Raw genomic sequence first — 19,592 nt, forward strand, 5'->3', positions numbered from 1 at the left:
CGCAAACTCAATTAGCGGTTTCTTACCACCGAAGCTTCGAGTACTTCTTCAATTTGAGGTTTCGACGGCTTCCTCGTAGGACATATCACACTAACGTCGTATGTAACCAAGCATGCACTCGGTCCACTAAACCGCCTCGAATTCCCTACACATATACAAGTCTTTCAATAAAGAGATCGGAAACTTGTTTATAGGTTTACTTAACCAAAGCTTTGAGTATCTTTTGAATTCGAAATTTCGACGGCTTCTATCAGATAAGCTGGGTATATATGTTGTTCTTGTTGCGACATAATTTGGCAGCATAAAAGTCCAAGTCCATTCCGGTCATGCATCTGAATCCAGGTTCATAAACTTTCACGATTCTGACGGCTTCCATGCAAGACTTATCCGCCTAACCTTGCATATAACCAAATACGTAAACACGTTTTGTGTTTCTGTTATGATTGTGTCACGTCTCTGTATTGTCCCACAGCAATGCAATCAGCCTGAATGGATGTCCAAATGGGTTTTGCGATTCGCACAAAAGGATTACGGTATGTACTTGAATGTTGTGAGGCGCTCAGCAATGCATGTATTCTTGAGCATAGTGCAGTAACGGTACAGTTTTTAATTATTCAATCAGAGTTAAAAAAGCAGGCAACGGACAAAGCTGGTGAAGCCTTAATGCAGAGTGCGATAATTAAGTCGATTTTTAAATCTCAATCTATTCATATTATCCGTCAGTTTGCTCATTAACCCTTTGAAATGATCATTCAAGTACCTCACCTAACCTACTTATACTCTACACCCCAAGCCGTCTTTAATCTCTCGAGTTCTGCTTTCAAGCTACACCGCGTACTCGTTTAAAACCTCGCGCATCTGAGATATTAACCCCAACAAGCTCAATTACAAGATTCCAAGACCTTCCAACTTCACTTACCCTATCATTACTTCTTACTCCCACCACTCCACTATTCTATTTGCTCTACCTCCCTCCCCGCTTATCCTACCCGATTTGCTGCTCCACATACATATCATCGCTCCAACCTACACCTCATATTCGTTTGAAACCCCGCACATCTACAATACTAACCCCAACAAGCTCACCTACTCTACTTACCCTTTCAACTTCACTTACCTTATCTTTCCTTTTTACTCCTCCCACTCCACCTATTTTATTTGCCCTACTTCCCTACCAACTTAACCTACCCGAGCCACTACTCCACATATCAGCGCTCCAACCCCAGCGAACTCCTTCAACTAAATTTATTTATTTAAGGTTTCAGAGCAACAAACAGCTGCGGAGTTTCTGCGTACCAAACCAATTTGGTACAAAAGGAATTCCTTTGTTTATGTTTATTGACAAACACATTAAGCTAAGACTACCCAAAGCAGCGCTGATTACGTCGAGAGATCCCTACTTCAACAACTTGAAGCCAAAGTGTAGCGCTGCCAAAGGTAAATTTGATTAAAGCACTCACTGAGCTTGCCACGCCACTAACATTGAGCACTTGTGTAGGGGAGGGGACGGTTGGATTAGATCAGACGTAACAATAAACAAAGAAAGCAACCAACAACACTATCAACTTGTAAGACAAATGACACAATGAACCGATGACATTACCGCAATGCCAAAGTTTACTGCTGGCTTTGAAGTTTGCCAGCAATTCCAGCAGAAGGAAGCAAATCTCTACGAAATGGAGAAAGTTACCGAAGATGGAGTTTGGAATTTGATTTGGAGTTGAAATTGAAGTTGCGACTTCGCTAGCGCAGCAAGCTGAGATGAAGCTGAGTGGACAGCGCGCGCCAACGCGCGAACACTAAATAGTTTCCGACGCTAAACTTTCAGAGTTAGATGGATCTGCGGGTAGAGTGACGGAAGCAGCAACAAAAGATAACAGTGCCGGTGCATGCAACTCTTAAAAATTGCACTGTGCTAAGAAATTACTTGCAGACAAGTTGAGAAATCGTACTTTTTGAGGTAAAAATCCCACAGAGCTCCGCGTAGCACCCGCTAGAAAGAAGTACGTTACAAAAATGTGCAAACAAAATCATCCGACAGGGTGCCGACTCCAACAAAAAAGCAGTGCAAAGGGTGCTGAAATGTAGCTATTGGCATGTGTTTGTCTAACCGACAATAATAACGGTGTTGCTCGAAGTTGTTTCGTGCGACTAAATGACGAAGTACCGTTGATGAATCAGGCATAATGGGAATAAGGGTTGACTGGTGTGTGGCTGCGCAGCATTGTGGTTGGGTTGTGTAGTAAAGTCGTTGTACAAGTGGAGTAATGTTGGAAAAAGTATGCGCGATGCGTGGGTGCGGCAAGGCAGAACAAGCATATCAGCATTTATAAATAGCAACAATTCCTCCCAAACGCAAAAGATGGCAACACGCAGATAAGCTCAACGCCAGGCATTCGTTACCCGTTTGCTAGTTGTGTACTAGCACTTTTATTGTTGTAAATGTTGTTGTTGTTGCCGTTTATGATGATGACAATAATGATGGCTTCGCTGTAAATGACGTACTCAACGCAGTCGCTGGCATATGTATGTATGTATGTGTGCCAATTGGCAAATAGCTGCGTTTGCTGGCTGATGGCTGTCTGTAGCTGTATGTCTGTGCATGTATGTGGGTGCGTGTGAGCGCGTGTTTACACCCAAAACGCAGTTACTTTTCGCTGATTTCGTCAGTTGATTGTGTTGGCAGCCATCCATCCACTCGTTCGGCTGCGCATCCTGTCGTCGCTTGCCATATCTAGCCAAAGTGGCGGATGCTATGCGCTTGTAAGCGTTTTGCTAGCAGCTATTTGTTTTTGTTGTCGCATTTGCTGTGGTTGTTTTTGAGGAAATGTTCTTTAGCAAAGTTTTCGAAATGAAAAAAGGCAAGCATTTACGCGGTGGCTACGAATTTGAATTTCTTTCGGGGAGTCGGTGTATTTGCTAAAGTGAAGTGGTGTTGTTAAAGTATTTCTGTTGACGTGCGCGTGTGTGAGTTTGTGTGCGGGTTTGGGTTTGTTGGAAACGAAATTGTGTCAAGCAAATTTGCTCGTTTACCTTGTTTATGCGCGCAGGTTTTGTGTGTGGCATACAAATATACATATTTATATGCATAAATACATTTAAGGCAAAAGACTATGAGACTATAGACAAATTTAAAACCAAAAAAATTTAAAAAAAAATATAAAAACAAAAGAAAAAACTTTAACCCCTGCGGCACCGAAACTATTTATTCCTCACAGTTGTATTTTTTATAGCATAAAAGGGCATAAAAATCTATACTTCCACTTGATTTTGATAGGTCAATTTGTATGACAGCTATATGTTATAGTAGTCTGATCTGAATATTTTTTTCGCAGATTATATCACTGTCTTGGAAAATGATATGTACCAAATTTGGTGACAATATCTCTTCAAATAAAAAAGTTTTCCATACGAGGACTCGATTTTGATCCTTCAGTTTGTATGACAGCTATATGTTATAGTTGTCTGATCTAAACAAATTTTTCGGAGATTATGATTTTGGCTTGGGCAATAATTCATACAAAATTTGGTGACGATATCTCTTCAAATAAAAAAGTTTTCCATACAAGGACTCGATTTTGATCGTTCAGTTTGTATGACAGCTATACGCTATAGTAGTCTGATCTAAAAAAAATTTTCGGAGATTACATAATTATCCTGGATAATAATTTATACTAAATTTTGTGGCAATATCTATTGAAATAAAATAGTTTTCCATACAAGGACTCGATTTTGACCGTTCAGTTGGAAACGTTGGAAATACTAAGTGATGTACAACTAACTTTTACGAGCTTATGAATCGAAACACGCAGGAAAATATCAAAAATTTCGCACCATTTAGTTAATTTCTCGAAGCAAAGGCTGTGAAAAACTGAAAAGCATAACGTATAAGAAATCTCAAAAGAAAATCCAGAAATCTTCAAAGAAAAATTGCCTAGAAATAGAACTAAATCTGGGATTTGTCTTACTTATATGCAATTTCCATGCAACAATTCGACAAAAATCCATGACAAAGTAGCTCCTCTGTGTACAAAACACAGATTTTATATAAAAATATGATATCCAGCAGGAAAATTATTATTTGACGAAATGAGACTTTTTAAAAAATTTAAATATTTGCAGCGAAATATTGTCAAATTACTACCAAACATTTGCGTTTGGAGAGTTATTGATACTTATTTTGCTTTTTTGACCGATAGATCGATAAAAATCGTTTTGAATAAAATACTGTGTTCCACAAGTTCAATCTCAGCAATTCCGAATAAAATACTGTGTTCCACAAGTTCAATATAAGTTATTTGTTACTCACAAAGTTTTTATGATCACCACCTTAAAGCCTTTCGTTCTCTCAGCTATTACGTATAAAATACTGTGTTCCACAAGTTCAATCTCTGCAATTCCGAATAATATGTGATGTTCCACAAGTTCAATATAAGTTATTTGTTCATCAAAAAGTTTTTATGATCACCAACTTAAAGCCTTTCGTTCACTTTGCACTTCCGAAAAAAAATACTGTGTTCCACAAGTTCAATCTCAGAATAATAATTGAATAGCCTTTCGTTCTCTCATAATACTGGTGTTCCACAAGTTCAAGTTCGAATAAAATACTGTGTTCCACAAGTTCAGTTACCTACATGAGCATATTTATACCTTAAAGCCTCTCGTTTTATTCATATATATATATAAGTTCACAGAGCATATTTATACGTATAAATATATGTATATATATGTAAATATATGTATAAGCACGTATGCTTACTTGAGGCATGCTCACACAGTTAAAAAGTTCTTGCAATGGCTCGTATTGCGCGGCATGAAAGCAATTGCTAGTTTAATTCGCTGTATGTTGTTAAGCATTTTTTTGCTGTTTTGCTGGTTCCATATTATTCATTTTATAATTAATTCAAAGAAGACGCAAAACACCACAAAAAACACGCACACGCATATCCACAGTTATACTAGTTGCAACACTTGTGTGTGCGCCTATCGCATGTTAGCGATTACACTCCAACCGCAAAGTAGTTGTGGCAACAAGTTTTCTGTTGTGGCTTTGTGGCCCCCCACAAATATTAATTAATGGCACAGCCACACTGCGAATGACTAAATGTACTTTTCCACTCTGTATGAGCAGTGGCAGTCGCGGTGGCAGCCACAAAAAAAACAAATGTTTGTATGTATGTGCCTATTTATATACATAAGTCTGTATTGTATATTCTATGAATTTACACGCAAATATGCTTTTATGTAATATATGTATGTGTGTGCTTGTGTGTTACACGCATGCACTTGCTGTAGTCCTGTTGCATGCAACATAGAGTGTGGCAAGAAATTAGTCATAACTGCGAAGCGCGTATGCAATTTATTAATAATGCGCATGAAACGCACGCCCATCTCAATGTGTATGTGTGTGAGTAAGTGTCTCTGCTGGCCTAAGTGAGCGCATGCAACAAGGATGTGCGCTTTAATTCAAATCAACGCAAAAGAACAAGCAGAAAGAAAAAACATCAACGAAGCTATGTCGGCTGCACCGAAGCTATGATACCCTTCACAGTTGTATTTTTTATAGCTTAAAAAGGTACTAACATATATTTATCTTCATTATTTATCGGTCACTTTATATGACTGCTATATGTTATAGTCGTCCGATCTGGACGTTTTTTTCGAAAAATGTACCGTTGTGTTGAATAATAATATTTGCAAAATTTCATGATGATATTTTCTAAGATGAAAAAGTTTTCCATGCAAGCACTTGATTCTGATCGATCAGTTTGCACAAATCCGAGATATATTTTCTGAATGTTAAATTCATAACCCGATCGGAAGTCCTAAATTAGATGGCATAGTGATCCTGAAGGGCTCGGAGAGATCTTCCCGAAGTAACTCAGTGATTAAGAATTCAGTGCGGCCATCGTGACCAATATCTCGCAACAAAAAGGTATCTAAGATATATTTTCTAAGTTTTTAATTCATTAACTGGATCGGTAATTACCGGATTACCGGATCCCTAAGAGTTCTGTAAGGTTCTATATTTTCTGAACTGTAAATTCATAACCCGATCGGGAATACTAAATTGAGCACTAATTGATGAAATAGTAACCTTAAGAGCTCTGAAAGATCTTGTCGACATCATTCAGTGGTATAGAACTAAGCGTTTTGATAGTTGAACTTTGGTGTCGAACTTCATACATTCATCAAGTCAACCCATAAACCATACTTCGTATGATTAATAAAGAGATACAACTTTAAGTTTGAAATAATTGGCCGTTGGAGCACATGCCTTCCACTGAAACTGTTTAGAAAGCGCTGAAGAGGAAGGCATGCGGTTATCGTATCTCCGTAAAGTAGTAAGAGCTTGCTATGCGAGAAGGCCTAAAACTAACCTCAAATAAGTCGTGATTAAGTTGGAAACACCGAAGATAGGTAAGGACTTCAAAGAAGTTGCTACCAACCAGGAGTTCATCAAGAACCGCAACAAACTTGTTGCTGATGCTGCTGCCTCCACTCTGGCTAGAAGGAAGAAGCCAAAAAGGCGGAGTCGAAATCCGAGGAACGACGATATGAGTTTCGGTCTCTTTGTCTAAACAGCTCAAGAACTATTTTAATTTACAATAAATTTACCAAGCAAGCGCGTGAGCTACATAAAAAGCAATTTACAAAATTTTTTTAAGAAAAAAAAATAAAAAAAACTAACTTTTAACAATTGCAAACGCACACAGGCACACAAACGCCGTCATCAACACTTATGTATATATGTACATATGTATGCATTGCCACACAATTCATTTGCTGCTGCACCGGTTGTTTGCAACTTGCAACACAAAAGTCGAGGTAATTGCTCGTGCGCTGCCAGCGTTGTCAGTGTCAAAAAATTACAAACAACTTTTGTATAAATTTACAAAATGTACACAAGCGCTGGCACATATGCCACGCGTTGATGCAGCAGCAACAAACACAAATGTGGCACATTGTGAGGCGAGTGTTTACAGACGTTTGGTGGGTGGGTGGTTGGTCGGTTGTTTTGGGCCGCCACGGCATAGAATGCCGTTAAACAAATGCTGCCATATTCATTAGTGAAAGCTTTTTTGTTGCACTTGTTGTTGTTTCCGCTAGCGTAGCTGTTGCTGCTACTGCTGTGGCAAGTTAAATGCACTTTTGTATAAACATTTCGCATTATTTTTAGACGCTCAAGTCTAAATGTCCGTCCAAAAGTGTAGCCGTGAGTGTTTGTTTACACGAGTGCTGGGCACACACACGCACATACATATATGTATATATGTTTTTGTATCATACATATATATAAACAAACTTATAGGCCAAATAGGCAGTGTGGCAGCCCGCTTGTACCGCCTCCCATTACATTCAATGTTGCCGCTGTTGCTGGCAAAAGTTTTTGCCTACGAAAGCTGTAAACAAACAAAATTCAATTTCAATTTTCATTTTAATTTCCATTTCATTGCTGTGCGCGCCGTCTTCCGCGCCGGCACCCGCTCACAGCCCAAACTGCTGACTGACTGGCACTTCCTCTGTGCAAACATAGGTGATTTACAAATATACAAACACAAGCAATATATACATACATATATATTATAGTGTCTATTTGTACACTTGTATACCATGCCACACACACATACATACATATATGTACATACTAACATATATGCGCGCAGTCTTCTTGCTGGCCCTCGCTTTGTAAACTTTATTTTTGCTCGCACATTTATTTTTATGTTAGTTAAAAGATGTGTAAACAACTTCAAAGACGTCCAGACGTGGCTTGAGGTCATTTGAAAGATACGCGTGAGTCGTGCTGCCGCTTTGGCACTACTTGAGTTGTGGGTGGACAAATATTTTCACTGCTATTAAAATTACGAAATATTAAAATCTCCAACTTTCACGCATTTAAATACGTTGCTTTTGTACTTCTGCCGTTGGTCTTGGCATTCTGCATAGATAAAACTTGGTTATTTGTATTTTAGAAGTTCAACTGCCGAACTTTGAAATATTCATAGAAGTTTCGGTGCTAAATTTTATAACGGGATTATTTGATAACCGACTATTTTGCTGAGCAACTCAATTAATGCTTTCAAGTACTTTCAACTTTAACGTAGAGTGTTGATTATTTGAGGGCTGGTTAATCGTTAGCTGCTGAATTTGGGGATATTTGAGGGCTGGAGGCAGTAAGAAATCGTTAGCTGCTGAATTGGGCGAGCAGCATGGCTGCGAGAGGACTTTTGCTATGGCATGATAACGAGTTTTCGGGCACTGCCTCAGCAAAATCAACCATCAAGGCTTGGTATGTAAAGTTTAGACATGGTGACGAAGACGCCGAAGACGATGAACCTAGTAGACATCCAAACGCGATTGTCACCGACGGAAACATCAAAAAAAGTGCACAAAATAATTTTGGATGACCGAAAAGTGAAACTGTTCGAGATATCAGGCACTCGAAAGATATCAATTGAACGTGTACATCACATCTTTCATGAATATTTGGGTATGAGAAAACTCTGTGCAAAGTGAGAACCACGTCAGCTCACTTTAAACCAAAAACAATAACGAGTTGAGAATTCGTAGCAATGTTTGGCGATGTTCAGGCATAATAAACATGAGTTTTGGCGTTAATCCATCATTTCAGTTCGAAGTCCAATCGACAGTCATCCGATTGGACTGCATACGATGTACGCGGTCCAAAGTGTCAGAAAACAAATGGCTGGCAAGATTAAAACGTCTGTATTTTGGCCTGCGCATGGAATAATTTTAATAGACTCTCCACAAAGAGGAAGGATCATCAACAGCGGCTTTAACATAGCGTTACTGGATCGTTTGAGGACGAAAAACGGCTGCATTTAAAGAAAAAAAGTGCTATTTCACTAAGACAATATAGTGTGTCACAAGTGAGTGAAACGATGGCAAAAAGCCATGCATTGGACTACGCATAGCGTCGTGATCCACAATTTTCCACAGATCTGGCTCCCAACGACTATTTCCTTTCCTTTGATCTCAAACGAACGCTCGCTGTGAAGAAATTTTCGTGGAATGAAGAGGTGATCGCCGAAACTGAGTTCTGTTTTGAGGCAAAGCATACATTGAACTATAAACATGGTATCGAAAAGTTGGTGACCCACCCTTCAACTTGAAGGAACTAGGTTGAATAAATTAAACGAGTTTTCTCAAAAAATGTGTTTTTCTAGGTGAGCGGGGACTTTTCAGTTGACCTGTTAAATGCAGATAGCCAAGCGGCTTTGAAATCACTAATGTACGACCAAGTGGAGAAGGACCTGGCTTCGCTTGGAATATCCAATTGGCGCCACGTAGCGAAAAGAGAGAAGAAACGACTGGCGCGCTGTTGTTAACTCGGCTATAAGCGCGTAAGTGGTGTCTACGCCAATAAAGAAGAAGAATGTACGATTTCAAGAGAAATATTGAAAGAATGTCTTCATCTCTTCGTGGATCTAGAAGCCTATTTAACAAGAAATATGTAATAGGTTTCAGGATATAGTAATATTCCTGGAACTGCAGCCAGGAACTGGCCAGAGCAGGCATAACAATACAATAGACTTAGAAAAAAGGGAATCTATCATATAAGTATGCCACTGGAAATTTTTAGATATTTAAATGACAAACATGTTATAGATGCAGCTCGATGTAGTAAAGCGTTAATTAGAAGACACGTGAGTGGACTGGGAACACCATACAATGACTGCTGTAGAAGCTGTTAAGAGGCAGAAGAAGCAGAGACTGCAGAACATAATCTATGCGAATACAAAGCTTTGTATAGGAAAAAATTACACTCTGTGCAACTGACGAACCACCCCGTGCTCTTGATGAAGTTCATCAGAAGATCTGTTGGTCGAGAACTAAGAGACTCGAGAACATCTTCTATACGAATGCAAGACTTAGTATAGGAAAACAGTCGCAACCTGTGCTCCTGATGAACCACCTTGTGCTGTTGATGAAGTTCTGCAGGGGACCCATTGGTCGATGCATAAAATCCCTTCACTACATTACGTTCTCTCTTAACCACGCTCGACCAATAGACTTCTTCAAGAGCAGCCAATGGTCGAAGTTTTCTGATGAGCTGCATCAAGAGCATCGGTTGGTTCAGAGAGATCATAATACAGTGAGGTGATTTTGATGCCGTAGGTTTAAGAATGGGTCACTTAAAGGCTTAGGTGCGTCGTCAGACATCTACTCTACTTACCTAACTAGTTCTAGGAAAGACCAATTTCTCGGTCGAGATTTTTATCTGGTCAAAATATCTAACAAAACTTTGTCCCTCTATTTCAAAGGCGCCGAAATATCTTCTCTCTGCTAGGTTCGATATAAGGATGATCCATTTCGAGGTTCATTACTACGTGATCTGTCAAAAAAAAAGTACCTCTACTAGGATCACTCGTTATATAAGTAAATAGAAAGCCCTCCACCTATGTACCTAAACTATATATATACTTATATATTTTCATATGAGACCAAAACACAAAAAAAATTAACAGTTATTCTAATAAAATAGAGTTCTAAAATGGGCGCAGTAAAGTTTAAGAAAGTCTAAATTTGACAAAAGTAAACCAGCGTTTCGCCTATTTACCAAATCCCATACAAATGCCTAAAACATACTTTTTTCTAATCCCCAGACTAAAAGACATCACAGCGTCTCAGAAAAAAACATTAGAATCCAAAATCAAAAACTGAAAACTTTAAACCAAAACCAAATTGCCCTACAAATGATAGGCTTCTGCAAAACCTTCGCCGCAACGCGCTAAGCAATGAATTACAATCAAAGTTTAACTTATTGCCAAGCCCTCGAACAACACCAAAAACAAAAATATCCAGTATCAAACTAAGCTGAAAACAACTGAGCTTGATCCTGCACATATTGGCAAAGCGACAGCCAGAGATCAGCGAGGTCTCGCGTGGTTAACGAAAAAAAGAAACACAAAAAATATACAAAGAAAAAGAAAAACAAATACCTACAAAACCAATAACAACAGCGTAAACAACACAGGCAAAGGCAAATAATTTATGATGGAAATAAGTACATCGAAAAAAAATTAAGAACCTGAAAGGCAAGCGTGTAGTAAATAGAAGAAAATTTCACGAAAAAACAACAAAATTAAAAAAAATAAATTTGTATGCACATTACATGCACACACATACGGCTTGGCAAGCAATTAACTGAAAAAAAGCGACATGTAAAAAATCAAAATAACGAAACCTTTGCCTTTAGAGATAGATAAATTGTAAACAAGCAGCAGAAATGGAGAAGCCAACCAAAACAAATCTCACAGCTAAAGGTCTCCACATGTGTGTGCACATACAAACGCATATAGATACATTTATACATATATGTACATATATTTATACATTTATACATATCTATATATGTATACATATATGTACATACATATATGAAAAGGTATACAAAGGTGCACCCTGCAGGGAAATCGAACACTGCGGCACTTTCTACGCGGTCAGGCAGCGGAGCTTGAGCGCGAAGTTGCGTCAAATAGTTCAACATAACAAAATTCATAACAGTTCAATGTACGAGCAAGTCGCGCCCACGCAGCTGGCAAACGACATGCAAATCAACCAAAGAGACTAGACTTAATGGAAGCAAAAGCTTTAGAAGAAGCAAGAAACAAGACTTAGTTGAAGCAAAATCTTAACTTTAACACAATTTTGATGCCAGAAGTTTGCTTCGAGCTCTGGTAAACTGTTTGAGTTCTGGTTATATTCATTACGATTATATAGATATGAAGAACCTATCAATCTACCCGAACAATATTACAAGAGCCACCACACTGCATTGCTGGCTTGGATAGTTACCATAACCTACAATTCCTAGATCAGTAATTAAATGAAAATTTGTCTTATAGCAAAAGGTGCAGATATATAAAAGCTAAAGCGGCTTCTTTGCCCAAACTTCATTAACTTTATCCTAGTGTGGTATGTAGTAGTTACTCTGGGTATCCAGCCACAGTTGAGCTACATACTCAATACCTGCTTCTGCGTCCGCGCCGAATACCGTGAACATCTCTGAGTGAGATGCGGTCTTGGAAACTACGTCACTGTTGGCAGCTATGAATTTGAAAAAGTTAGGGACTTTGTACATACTTATATCTCGGAACTATCATAAACTACACCAATAATTTAAGCCAGGAGATTAAGCGTAGAGTAACTTCTGGCAACAGAGGTAACTTTGGGATGGTGTGGGGATTGGTAGGCAATTAAGAAGCTGATCCCCCACTCGACGAACAAATGTTACGATTATAAGTCTCTCATCATCACTGTCGCTTGGAACATACGAGAGTACAGTTCTTCGCAAGATCTTTAGAGACGTCCGTATCAAAGAAGATGGAACCGCGAACTGTACTCACATGAGATTTACGGCGATATGGTAATAGTTCACCGCATAAAAGTTCAATGAATACGCTGGTTAGGTTATGTCGTTCACATGAAATATGTTGCTCCAGCGAAAAGCCTCTTCGACTCGAAATCTATGAGTGGACAATGAAAGCACGGATGCCCACACACTCAATGAAGAACCAAAAGAGACCCATCTGCACTTGGGATGTAAAATTGGCGTTGACTCGCAAAACAAAGAGGCAAAGCTTCATGTTCTCGACCCAGACCGACCGACGGTTGAAGCGCCAAAGAAAAAGCAGAAGAAGCAGACGCGCAAATAACTTCAGAACTGAACTTTGGAGAGTGAAAAGATGTATGCTGGATAGAAAAAATTAATAAAAAACGAATTGAAGGAAACTTATCGGACGTTGTTAAAGTTGTATGGTGGAGTGGTAGTTGGAAACATACTTTGCAAGACTGAGTTTGACACAACTCGGCAGTCTTAGCGTCGGCGAGCCATAGACATAAGCGAAACATAGCCGGAAATGACATTACTCAGACTCAAAGCGCTTACTTAATTCATGAGTGTCTTATGATCAATTATATAGGAGTTTGGAGTACTACAATGGACCAGGGCTCTAATAGAGACTCTTGACCTAACCATACTTAATCTAACCTAACCTAGATTTATCAACATAAACTAACCATTTTTTCGATCAGACCCATATATTGAGCCGATATTGCACTTTCGGCGAACCAAAGACATAAACGCGACATAGCCGGAAATGACATTAGCCATCCGTCTCAACAAATTTGTGACCGACTCAAAGTGCTTCCTCGATTTCTGAGTGTCTTAAAGGCAATTATATAGAAGTTTGGAGTACTACAATGGACCGGGGTTCTAATAGAGACCAAGTGAGATCCCAGATTCCTGAAAGACCTTGTAACCCTAACCACACTTAACCAAACCTAACTTCGACCATTTTTTCAATCAAAGCTATATACTGCGCCGACGTTGATGATGTGATACAGATAAAAACCGCTGGAGAACTACATAAGTTCTACGCTTTTTGTCAACCTTCATCGTACAAGTTCAGGCAAGCTAAAATAGTAACGGTTGGAAGCTGGCACGTTTTCACTGCAGGGTACCTACATCACTATTATTGTGATTTGTATGCTGAAACCGCTTACCGAAATACGGGCAACATGAAGAAACCACAGCCTAAAATGACAACAAAAAGCACAAGCACACAAACAACGAACAAAGCTGTAGAAAAAAACAACGAAAACAGTGGGAAAAGCAAGCAAAAACAACCGACATTGTGTCACAACAGCCATAGATACATACATACAGACATATTTACATACATACATACATACACATACAAATACATATATGGATAAGCGTGCCCATGAAACAAAGCCAAAGCCAAAAAGCGCACCAAACAAACACAACAACCCAACGATCCACAGCGATCCATGGCGATCGTCGCCAGCGCCCCTCCCCAGCGGCCGCTCACCCAACACGCGCAACAAAGAACGACAACAACAAAAAAGAAAGAAAGCAAGCAAGACACTCAAGTCACAAAAGCGCAGCAAGCGGACGGGACTAGCTCGTCACAGCTTTGGGGATCGCACGGGCAATCAAGACACACACACACAAACATACTTATACATACATGAAGTCATACAAAAGTAGTTTTGCTGCTGCTGTCGCTGTGCCGCTGCTGCCGAGGAAGGGCTCGAGGGTACAGCCGTGGCCGGGCCAAACAATTTTGTACGAAAAATCAAAACAAATAGCCAGAGAATGAGAGAAACGACGCTTAATAAAAGCAAATCAAGAAAGGTAAAGTGGCACAAATCAACCAAAAAACTACAGCAAAAACAACAAAAACCCTCAAAAAAGTAAAGAAAAACACACGAACTAACAACACAAGTAGCAATCAAAGAAACCACAGCCGGGCTAAGGCAAAGAATTAAAATGTACGAGTATGCATGTATAATAACAACAATAAAAATAGGCTATAATGGCAGATAGAAGAACGTGATGAAAAAATTTTAAGAGCTGCACACAAAACTAAAAAACAAAAAAAAAATGGGAAAGAATAAATAAATAAAAAGATCAAGTAAGCAAGAAACACAAAAACAACAAACAAATAGGTTGATTTGATGTGTTTGCTTGTACAACGTATGCTTGCATGTGTGTGCGTTTGCTTGTTGGTGTACATAGAAAGCGGGTTTTGTGCGGCCGCGACTTGGAACCGCGGCAAGTAGGCGGGTAACACCGGTAGCTGGGGCACAATACGACAGTAAAAGCAGCAAAGTACAACAACAACAGTAAAAACAGCAACAACAACAAGGAATGAAAAAAACAATAAGCAACGCACAACAACAGCACTAATAAACTAGTGGCTGCGCGATCGCTTGTCGATTATGTTGATGAAGCACTGCTTTTCGTCTTGCTAGTTGGTACCTAATGGTATTCTAACATACACACACATACATAGTGGATAGTTACAACCACGCACACCTTTACACACAACAAGTAAATGGTGATGTGTAGCGGGCGCAGAGTACTCTCTAATTTGTATGCTAGCGATGTTTCATATTTGCGCTCTCATACATATTTATGGAGACCTTTAATGGCATCGTATAATTTTTCTAACGTACAAATTTTGTGTTTTTTGCTGTTTTTTGGTTTATTTGTAGTTTTTAGAAAAAATTGTTAGTGTTTTGGAAACTAAATGTAAAAGTAGTAGTAGGTACTAATGTTGGTACATACATACATACATACATATGTATTTAAAAGTATAGAGCACCTTTAGGGGAAGCAGGATTCAGATATCAGTTCTACACTTCTACAAACATAGTATGCATGAACATATTTACATAAATTGCTTGCTGCCACAGCAAAATGTTGGGTTTCTTTATGAAAAAACACCAAAAAACGTTAACTTCGGTTGCACCAACTATTTAATAATAATAGTTTTTATGGCAGCTATATATATATGTACTATCGTAGTCCGATCTACACAATTTTTTCGGTGATTGCACTATTGATTCGGATAATAATTTATACCAAATTTGGTGATGATATACTTATCTTCAACCAAAAAAGTTTTCTATACAAGAACTATATTTTGATCGCTAAGTTTGTGTGACAGCTATATGTAATTGTGGTCCGATCTGACAAATTTCTACAGATATTGTAGCGTTGCCTTGTAAAATAATATATGCAAAATTTCGTGCAGATATCTTGTCAAATAAAAAAGTTTTCCATACAGGGATTCGAATTTGATCGTTCAGTTTGTATGGCAGCTATATGTAATAGCAGATTGATCTGGAAAATTTCTACAGATATTGTAGCGTTGTCTTGGAGAATAATATGTGCCGAATTTCGTGCAGATATCTTATCAAATAAAAAAGATTTTCGCACAAGGACAGGAATTTGATCGCTGAGTTTGTATGGCAGCTATATGTAATAGCAGTCCGATCTGACACATTTCTACAGATATTGCCTAGGAAAATACTATATGCAAAATTTCGTGCAGATATCTTGTCAAATAAAAAAGTTTTCCATATAGGGATTCGAGTTTGATTGTTCAGTTTGTATGGCAGCTATATGCTATAGTGATCAGATCTAAACAATTTCTTCGGATGTTGTAGCTTTGCAATGGATAAAAATCTGTGCAAAATTTTTTATAGATATCATGTCAAATAAAAAAGTTTTCTGTACAAAAACTTGATTTCGATCGTTCAGTTTGTATGGTAGCTATATGTAATAATTGTCCGATCTGGAAAATTTCTCCAGATATTGTAGCGTGGTTTCGAAAAATAATGTGTGAGAAGTTTCGTGAAGATAGCTCGACAAATAAACAAGTTTTCTATACAAAAACTAACTTTCGATCGTTTAGTTTGTATGACAGCTATATGCTGTGGTACTCCTATAACGGTGGTACCAACAGAGAAGCAGTTTCTTAAGGAGTAAAGCACTTGCGCAAAATTTCAAATCAATATCTCAAAAATTGAGGGAATCGTTTTGAGTCTACGACGTTTCCTTTTGGGTGGTAGAAACGTCGTATGTATATTAAATTGCCCGCTTTAGGGTATAAAAAATTAATCGATATTTTCTTACAGATATTTCTTGATACATACATATATTCTTTTGATTATTGATATTTGCTTTAGATACAAGGCATTCAAGGAATTTTAATCGATCGTATTAACATTAATAAACACGCTACATACTTACATATATTCCCTTGTACTATATATTGGAAATGAAGTAATTCCGTACTCCACCTCGACGAAATATTTTGTCTATGAAGCTGGGTGTAAAGTGGAAATGGTAGGGGCCTATACAAAAAGATTTGCAGAACTGAAACTAAAATACAACAAAATAAACCGGTTAAACGTTAAGGAATCAGCCTTGAAATCATTAATAAATCTCAACAAAGTCTTATTTTCTGATCGTTTTCTACTGTTATCGGTAATTTGTGGCTTGTTTCAACTTATCTTTAGCTAATTCCAAACAGTTTCCCAATAAACCTGTACATAAACTGCCGTTGTATGTACATACATACATATGTATAGTCCGCTAATTTTTTGATTTTCGTTTTTTTTAACTTCTCGGATTAAAATCTATATATTTTTTCTACTTTGTTTTTACCTTTCCGTATGAAAGTCTATTTTGTGCCGACAGCAGCCGAAAATAGAAAAATTATATCTTCAGTGCAGAGGAACCGCCAAGATTTGGTAGAAAAACAATTAAAGTTGAAATATAAAATCATATACACAAATATACATATTTATATCGACATAAATATGTATAGTATATAAAGTACATGAGCTGATGAAACATGAATGAGCTGAATTGTACAGCAGAGAAATTTGGTTACACAGAGTAATTGAGAAATGTTTTGAGGCGAGAAACTTGCTTAAATTGAGTAGCACAAAAAGAAGAGAAATTCTTATAAACTGAGTGATCCAAATATAAGAGCAAATCACATAAATTGAGTGAACCATGAAGAGAGTAAATCACAAACACTGAGCATATAACAAATTTCTGCAGCGAAGAGCATAAGCTACATATAAAAACCATGCTCAACTGATCGTTTGCTACACAGAAAAAACACACTCAAACGATCGTTTGCTACACATAAAAACACACTCAAACGATTGTTTGCTAGTTCTTAGCAGAGAATAGCTAATTTACTTCATGTGCTCTGTTTTTGCAGACCACACTCCTTAACTCTTTGATCATAAATGCATTTTAGTTTTGGAAAATAAGAAGCAGCTGATCGGCTCAGCTGTTATTACTGCTTTGTAAACACGAAGAGTAACATGCTGCAACAATCAAAATTGCTCAAATGAACACGTTGATTTAAACTCGAATATCTTTAATGCAAATTGAGTTAATTGCTTCTGAAAATTTAAAGAGCAGCAGTTGATCGTAATCAGAAAACTGTTTTCATTTGCATAGTTTGAGATAAAAATTAAAATGATTTAAGATTTTGATGTTACCGAGGCTAATTTGAAGGAGTTTAAAATGCTTTTCATAAAATGCGATCAATAGAGTAGAGAATTAGAGCTAAGTTTTCCAAACATTTGCAATAATTTCTGTAAATTTTATACTACTGATACCCAAATTTGTACTACCCAATTGAATCTATAATATTTTGTCATTAATATATACATGAAAGTATATTAATGATAAAACTTTAATGAACTAGTTTTAAAGTTAAAACAATTATCTTGTAAATATATCATAAGCATACAGCTACAACCTATCCTATGCACCTCATATGGTACATAAGTTAGGTATAACAGCTGATTTACGATTACATAGAAAAGCGATCAGTTGTGAGGCTCTTCTATGAGGAAGAGTTTTATATAATAGAAGAGTACTGAATAGCAAATCACTAGAGCAATATGCTGTACTAGAACAGTGGCGCTTCTCAAATACAGCCGCTCTTGAGCCAAAAGTTCTATCCAATGAAGAGTGCTGATTAACAGATCTTCCGAGCAAAACGCTCGCCTAGCTCCTATGACTAAGAGCGTGGAACGTGATCACTTACTCTTTGAGTGCTTGAAAATTGAGTAACAATTCGAGTAGTTTCAACGCACTGAGTGATTTTGTAGAAATGAGTTGATGCAGTTGAGGAAAAGAGAGATGCAACACACTCAGCTGATCAGCATAAATGTTTTTTGCTTTTTGTTTGAAATTTTATATACATACATACTTATGTACTTAGGTATTAGTAAATGTAATTTAGTTACCTGTGTATAAGAAAACAGCGAGATAAGTTGTACATACCTGGAAGAAGAATGAAGAGATATAGTTAATAGTGGACTGAATATGATGAGGTACTTCTATAAAATACAATTTTTTCTTATGAATATGATGATATACCTTTATAAAATATATGTATATATATTTTTTAAGAAAGGTATAAATAGTTTTTTTAAGTGTAAAAGAAAGGATTTTGAGTGCATAAGGGCATAAAAATGCTTTAAATAGGAAAATAAGGTAGTACTTCTAAAATAAATGCTAAAGTAGTTATAAGGAACTAAATTAAATGTGGAATTTATATGTCGCTTAAGTCTTAATTTCAATGGCTGTATGAGGCAACATTCATTTATGTAGAAGAAATTTGGAGCTACTAATATATATTTTTAGACTTCAACCAGTTTTTATTAACATAGAGACTCGCGGGATCAATAAAAAGTATCAATATTAAAAAATTTTAAATTTTTTTCTCAATTTTTCACCGATGAAAATATTAAAAACAGTGAAAGATACGTTGCTTGAAATCATCAGGCAAGAGTTAAAGAGATGTTAAGAGTGCTCGAGATCTCTCGCAAGTCCGTTTGAATGATTTTGGTAGATATTTTGGGTGTGAGACGCGCTCTTGCACGACTCGTGCCTATAACGCTGAATGCACCATCGCATTGAGCCACGATTGTGACCGATTTTAAAGCCAAAAACGCAATGTATACCATCGAGCAACCACCGCATTCACCAGCTTTGTCTCGATGCTATTTTTTCTTATCCCCCAAACTGAAATTGCTGGTCCGTGGAGCTCGTTTTCAGTCGATCGAGGAGATTAAACAAAATTCACTGAAAGGGCTGAAGCCCATCCCAAAAAATGCTTATGAAAAGTCTTTCGACTATTGGGAAAAAAATATCACTTCAACAAATTTTTTTTAAAGCCTTTAACACTAGATAAAAGCCACACATTTACTAAATTTCT

General features: G+C 37.5%; 1 long non-coding RNA gene across 5 annotated transcripts in view; it reads right to left on the reverse strand.

Moving 5' to 3' along the window:
* The window catches only part of LOC126761174 (uncharacterized), a 951,325-nt gene that overhangs the window by 489,914 nt on the left and 441,819 nt on the right, over positions 1 to 19,592 (reverse strand). For 2 of the 5 annotated variants that reach the window (XR_007667327.1, XR_007667330.1), the window contains one exon: positions 18,656 to 18,711. The exons of the other annotated variants lie outside the window; for them this stretch is intronic. This is a non-coding gene — a long non-coding RNA (uncharacterized LOC126761174). The remainder of the gene's footprint in view (positions 1 to 18,655; positions 18,712 to 19,592) is intronic. 5 annotated transcript variants of the gene reach the window in all.

This window comes from Bactrocera neohumeralis, chromosome 6 (genome assembly GCF_024586455.1).
Source record: "Bactrocera neohumeralis isolate Rockhampton chromosome 6, APGP_CSIRO_Bneo_wtdbg2-racon-allhic-juicebox.fasta_v2, whole genome shotgun sequence".
NCBI lineage: Eukaryota > Metazoa > Arthropoda > Insecta > Diptera > Tephritidae > Bactrocera > Bactrocera neohumeralis.